Source organism: Protomyctophum parallelum, assembly GCF_964188405.1.
Source record: "Protomyctophum parallelum genome assembly, chromosome: 16".
Lineage (NCBI taxonomy): Eukaryota > Metazoa > Chordata > Actinopteri > Myctophiformes > Myctophidae > Protomyctophum > Protomyctophum parallelum.
The window spans coordinates 7,601,220-7,608,578 of record NC_139711.1 but is presented as its reverse complement, the minus strand read 5'-3'; positions in this window follow the sequence as shown (position 1 = coordinate 7,608,578).

Here is a 7,359-nt window from a genome sequence, read left to right as displayed (position 1 = left end):
TTTATTTACTGAGAGGGTCACAACAAGTTCACAACATTATAACAGTATTCAGTCTGACAGTGCACTGCCAATAACTTCAGCTGTGTTATTGTGTAGCATACCAATCAAGTTAAAGGACAAATGTATTTATTTTTTCAACCAAGGTTCATGTTTTAGGTTAGAGAAAGTAAAAGATTAGTGATTTTCTGCTTTCTTTCGTTTTAGGGATTTTAGCTGTTTTTGACAGGGGGGTGGGGGCATTCGCGCATGTATTTATTTTACAAAATGTTATAGCGATTTCTTTTTTACTATTAGTCCTGCTAGACCCCAGGAAATTACATCTCACCATAAAAGATCTTCTGTGGCCAGATGTAATTTCCTGGGGTCTATTAGGACTATAATAAAAAAAATCACACCCATGTGAAGTGAGGGGCACTCTTATCATCTACAACATGGTGATGTAAAACAAACATTAAGACAAAACAAATTCTCTTTATTGTCAATGGCGTTTTGAAAACAAACATTGAACAAAAACACTAAAACATTAAACCTGCATAAAAAAATCAAAAAATAAATCGGCATAATATTTTGTAAAACAATACATATTAGGTGCTCGAATGCCCCCGCCCCCTGTCAAAAACAGCTAAAATCCCTAAAACGAAAGAAAGCAGCAAATGAAAGAAGACAAAAAATAACACTCATCTTTTACTTTCTCTAATAAAACATGAACCTTGGTTGAAAAAAACTAAAGTTGTCCTTTAACGATAGAACTGCTGCCCTCTTATTGTGAAATGTGAATTTGGTATAGATCAATGCATGCTGAGGCTGAGCCATAGCATACTGGCACGAGTGTGAGATTGTTGACTGTTCTATTTCTGTCCTCTCAGACGCCCATTCCAGTAGAGGGTGAGGAATAGCATGACGTAGAGGTCAGTAAAGCCTGGGACCGAGGCTACATAGAGGTACAGTGACACTCCATACTTACAGACAAATGGATACTTCAGAAGCATAAACCATGCCATGGCATTCGAGCATCAACAACTTTTACAGGAAGGAACTTTCTGACACAACTCGCTCAAACTCCTATTACAAACAAGGGCATGTTCCCTGTAATTATTACCATCAGTCACTCCCAATAGTCTATATTGGCTCTGGTCACATGGTAAAATTGCTACTATTGCTAACTATGATGCCGCGGTTAATTCCCATTAAGGGAGAGGGGACTGGTACTGCAGCAGCGGGGCATACTGAACACTGGATGGGGCATTTTTGTATCATACAGATGTGGCATGTGTGGAGAATAGATCCATATCTTGCCCAAAGTAGCCTGCCTCACCAAGCCATGGACCAACTATTGCAGGCCTACAACCTGACTCCTCATGACGCATGCACGTCCGGGAATCTTTCATGGAGGGACTATCCCACTAAAGCTCAGATTTGCGGAGGCATCCCTCCCATCTCAGTTGTATGTTGTGGCACAAAGTTTTGCTGGACAGTGGACACTGCCATAGAGCAAATTTCGGATATTATTCTGTGGAGACTATACCCTGCCCATCAAGAGGAACAAGACCACTCACATTTCCAGATGTTCTGAGTACAGGGACACATGACTGACTGTGAATGAGTACAGGGACACAGGACTGACTGTATAGGGACACAGGACTGACTGTATAGGGACACAGGACTGACTGTATAGGGACACAGGACTGACTGTACAGGGACACAGGACTGACTGTACAGGGACACAGGACTGACTGTGAATGAACTTGGTGTGGCAGCTTGTGTCCAGGGCTGGACTGGGACAAGAATTTGGCCCGGTCATTTTCCCAGACCGGCCCACCACAACCAGCGAGCGGATAGCATAAACTCTACCGCCCGCTCCGTCGAGGCACACACAAACAAACAAGCCCTAATACCACCACTTTTACAGAACAACATAAATGATACAAACCAACAGACAACTACACAACCCTTTGTAGAGGGTTTATTTGTCACTCACTGATACAGGTACAGTGAAATTATCATAATGGCACTGCATGGCAGAATGGCAGCACGCCCGGACCTTTCCTGGTGGCCTGCCGCCTATTGGCATGCCTGCCTGTCAATCTTTTTATTTTTTTATTTTTTTATCATGGCGGCCCCTATACGGTCGCGGCCCTGCACCGGGAATATGCCCGGTACGTCCTGTGGCCAGTCCAGCCCTGCTTGTGTCGTAGATCTCGAGGGCACTCGAATGATGATGATGAGCCTGCAATGCAGGCTGGAGACAGCAAGGCATGAGATGCTGCTGTATCTCGCGCCCCATATTCAAGTGTTTGCCACCCGAGATACAGCAGGCATACAGCAACCGGTTGATGACTTCAATCCAATTCCGGTTCCAGTTGAGGTCTGCATTGCTATCCTGCTCTCAACATGCCACGTCTGACCAATGTAATGACCACGGTAATTAAACACACTGACAATTTATCTGATAGGAAGTTAGGAGCACAATTATATTTGTGTCAGTAAGGCACACACAACGCATTCCCCATACAAACGACGTACAACAAATGCACTGTGCATGTTCAAATCAGGTTTACATTAGTGAATAAGGTTATTATTCAATAATGCAAGAATAAATGCATGCTGGTATGGTCAGAATCCGACCATTTTCCACATCCATCCATCTCTCTAGGTCGTCCTCAGACGAGCCCTCCACCGTCGCTGCCAGTCATCCCGGTTCTCTACATCTGGCCAGTTCGTTAGTACTTTGCGCTCCTGCGTCGTTCTTGAGTACATCCACATAATATGTTTGTGTGGTACGTCCTCGTGAACGATGCCTGCGTGTTGGTTATACACAGCACCAGTTTGCTGGCTGGCAATGTTGATGTCTTTGACATTGTCCTGCTATAGTCTCATTCTCCTGGCTGCTATTTTCTGACTCACCCTTGGTATTCCCCCTCATACAGAATCTTGTTGGTAACATGTACACTGCAGTTGTACACTCTTGCTGATGTTGTACTGCACGCAACATTCTGGTGTAGCACCTGTCAAGAAACTTCTGCAGGGCGGTTGGCTTCAGGGTCCAGCATTCACTGCCGTATAAGAAGAACAGACACCACCGTTGCGTAGAAGAAGCTGGGTTTGATTTGACGGGGGAGGTTTGAGTTCCACACATTGGTCATGTCATTCAGGGCCTTCCATGCAAGTGCCTTCCTCACTTTCAGGTCTTGCTTGGTTGTGTTGGCCCATGAGCCCAGGTACTTGTCCTTGACTTCCTTCAGCACAGTGCCTCCTGTTGTTGTCAGAGGTGGATGTTCCGCTGAGATGTTAGGTGATAACCTCAGTTTTCTTGGCATTTAGCATAATAACCTTGGCACACTCCAACTCTACTCTCTGTTCCTGTGTTCCTGTGCTTGTTCCACGTTGTCGGAGAGCAGGCTGATGTCGTCCGCATAGTCCAGGTCTGTCGGGACTCAGGACTATACTTTGGGGTGTTGTCTCGACCTCCTCGATGTTAGAGTGAAGCCAAGATCCTCTCATCCACTGATGGCTTTCCTGAGTGCGAAGAGGAAGGGGGTTAGGGTGTGCCCTTGCATTACCCCGGCCCGGATGTCAAACTCCTCACTGTCGTCATGATGCCATCTGGGGTGCACCACCTTGGCTCTTGTTCCTGCATAGATGGCCTCTATCAACCGCTTATCTGTAGTCGGGTCGCGGGGGCAACAGCTCCACCAGAGAGCTCCAGATGTCCCTCTCAGAGAAACATTAGTAATTTCCTCCTGCATCCCGAGGCGTTCCAAATCGATGTAATCCTTCCATTTTCCACAGCATACATTTATTTTTTATTTCTTTACATTTTGTGGGGGAATTAGCCTATTTAACATTGGGAAGCCCACAATGTCTAGGTTCCCACCCAACCTGCATCCGATTTACAGGTTTCCTCCTGGGACATGAGCAGAGAAACCATATGTACTCTATATGGGTCTGTACTCTGTATCGATTAGTAAGAAGTATGTCAGACTCAGCATATAACCTCAGAACCTACTGTCAGCTAACAACCCAAATGGACTGAATGTGCTGATATAGCAATGCTAGTATAGAGGAATATACATTAATGCTCAGTTCACATCAACAGTGACCTCTGCTGCTTTGAAAATGTAATGAGCCTTATTGGACACAAGCTCGTAAATCAGACAAAATGCAGGCAGGCGGTTACTTTCATGTAATCGTTTAGATTACACTTATCATCTAACAAATGCATTTATTAATCTTGCAATATGATTCATTATATACATATTGGTTAAGCTGCAAATGTTATTGTACCAAATAGAAAGAAAGAAAGAAAGAAAGAAAGAAAGAAAGAAAGAGAGAGAAAGAAAGAAAGAAAGAAAGAAAGAACGAACGAACGAACGAAAACAGCAAGCGAGAACAGAAGTAGCCTATTTTTGACATCTGCTGTAGCCCTACTAGCCCGTGTCAAATAATGAGCACATTATGGTGAAAACTGGCCCAGAGTGAGAAAGGCCACTTTGTGACTAATTCCACTGAGTAGGAGGGTCACACAGGCCAGCCTTGTATATATCGCTGTCAAAATCATGTTTCCTTCATCAGAGTAAACAGAGTGGATGTATTTACCAAGCCCGAGTTCTCCTGGGGTAAGAGACAAGGTAAAGAATGTATCTGTCTACATAACAATACAGCTTTTTCTTTCTTTCTTTCTTTCTTTCTTTCTTTCTTTCTTTCTTTCTAAAATGTTATTTCAGATTCCACTATTCAGGTAAGGTAATCTGTAATCAAAGGTCTTTTGCACATCTGAATACAATCTGTGTGACAGGTGCATTGGTGGAGTAAACATGTACAGAGATCAAACAATACAAAACTCTTGCACGCTGTCTTCACTTGCATAAAGAAAGCAATATTAATCGCAATGTTTCAGTCTTGGAACCTCTGCAGTCATTGTGATGCAGCCAGAGCCTTGAGATTAAAATTGTTGCCTTTATTGAGCAAGGTAAGACAGTGTTTTTATTTTTATGATTGATATGCACTTTTTTGTTTTTTGTTCAATTTTCTCACAACTATCCCTTAAAAACCCCAAGAAATGGCATGTATATGCATGTGGATATCTTTACAGTCTATGGTGGATTGTATATTGATTGAGCTTCGGTGTGATTCAAGCCTTAATTTGATCTCACAGGTCATAAACCATGGTCTTCACGCTTCACCTGCCCATAAGTTGGTCTAGTATTAGCTACTGTACATTCGGTTCTGCTTTAAGCATAGTGTACTGTATATCTCAGCCAGTGGTATCTGTAGAAACATAGTGGACAAAGCGCTGGTCAAAGGTACTCGGTTAGGTAGTCAGGTCAGCTGCAGGGTGCAGCAGCCTCACTCGCCTGTGTGCTGAGGCGGATGCCAGGAGGGATTAGGTGAGCTGAATTCCCCTGATGGGAGACAAGAAGCGGAAAGCTATCTCAATGAGAGTATGTGAGTTGCCTGCTGCATGTGTATAAGCTATGAAAGCTGCTTTGTTCTCCTAAGATTCATTATCTGGTAGCGCCATTGGTCTACTGAGATCACACACCCCTGATAGAAAGGCCGAAAAGTAATGCAAGTAAGCATTAGCTAGTGCACAAACGTCAAGATAACCCTAATAATAAGGTCGTGGTTGGGCTCACTCCGGCTGAATAATACACATGCCACTGTGTCTTATTTTGGTGGTGCTGGGAAGCATACTGTATTTGTATAGTATACCCCAATGACCATTAATTCTAATGTTTATGATTGAAAGTTACTTTCACTCAACACTAGCGATGATGACATTATGTGGCAACTCAAAATGAAACTATAAATAGAAAATTGTTGATCATAATCTAACAATGCAGTGTTGTGCGACAGTGGCCGTTTTGAAACCTGGACGATCCCCGGCTCCTCCTGGCTTAAAAGGCCAGTCCACGCGCCAACGCAACTCCCGTTGCATGTAGCTACTTGCAACTACTTGCACAAGGAGTTGCATTGGTGTGAAATGGCCTTAAAACTGTTTTAATTCAAGGAGTTGCGACTAGTTGCACTTGTGCGGTCTGGCCTTTATGTTGATGTGTCCTTGAGCAAGACACTGAAACCCTAACTGCTCCCAATGAGCAGGTACCCTGCATAGACCATTTACCATTTAGTAGTACAATCCAGAATTTATTTTAATGAATACAATCTTAATTTAACCAATCTGTATGGTAGAGTATGTTGCAATATAACAAATCTGCAGTGGTTGAAGGTGGTCTCCCAAGTCCCTATACTCTTCCATTGAGTCATTGCGACCCTGGTGTTGTGTCGTTTGTAGCACAAAGTCTACATAGCCTACCCCTAATCCTTTATTGTAGACATGTTACTTCTCCTCGAAAGAGAGCTTCCCTCCGATCTCGATGCCCAAGTGCCATGGCAGATGAAAGGGAATGTCCCAACTAGTATAGTATAGTATAGTATAGTATAGTATAGTATAGTATAGTATAGTATAGTATAGTATAGTATAGTATAGTATAGTAGTACAATATATCATTGTAATGTATTGTATGATTGGATTGGATAGTGATAGCAATTGTTTGTGTCTTCAATGGCAGTTCTGTGTCCAGCTGATCAGATTAAGACCAGTTGTCGTTCCAACATATGCCTTAGCTTAAAGGAGTAGTAAAGGACTAGTTCACCCAAAGGATTACTTATTTTCTATCAATTACACACGCCATGAAGCTTTGAGTTAATGGAGATTTAAAAATGGCATACTCGATGTATCCCATCATGTAGGCCTCATTTATTTGATTTCACTGAGCTATGTACCACAGTTCTCTAATACTTAATACTATTACTAATCCGTTATGTGAAGGACGATCCCAAAGTCAAGGAAGCATGTGTGCCTCAAAGGTTACTATTTGGTTTATCTTAAAAGCATAATCATAAAAAAGATTACCAAAGCTGTTGTTCACAGATAGTGCTAATACATTCAAGCATATGTAATCCTAACCACATGTTTAACCCTTTTATACAAAGAAAGAATTTGGAGAAGTTAATTAGCATATGATTATAGGTTCTTCAGCACCAAAACAAATGTAATAATAATAATAATAATAATAATAATAATAATAATAATAATAGCTATATAGTTGGTAGAATTACTACCAACTGCAAATGATCACAGGACATAAAACACACAAAAGGGAACACCTATTCATCATAATTAGATGTTTTATGATTTAGTCTTACAGTGAAAAGGCCTACTAATTACATTGTCATTGTCCTTTTTTTTTTTGCCGTTTTCTGTTTCAGGTTAAAAATGTCCCACCTCATGCATTTTCAAGGACACCTGACCAAAGGCGGCAGAACTGCATTTAAAAGTTACATTGTCACATTGAA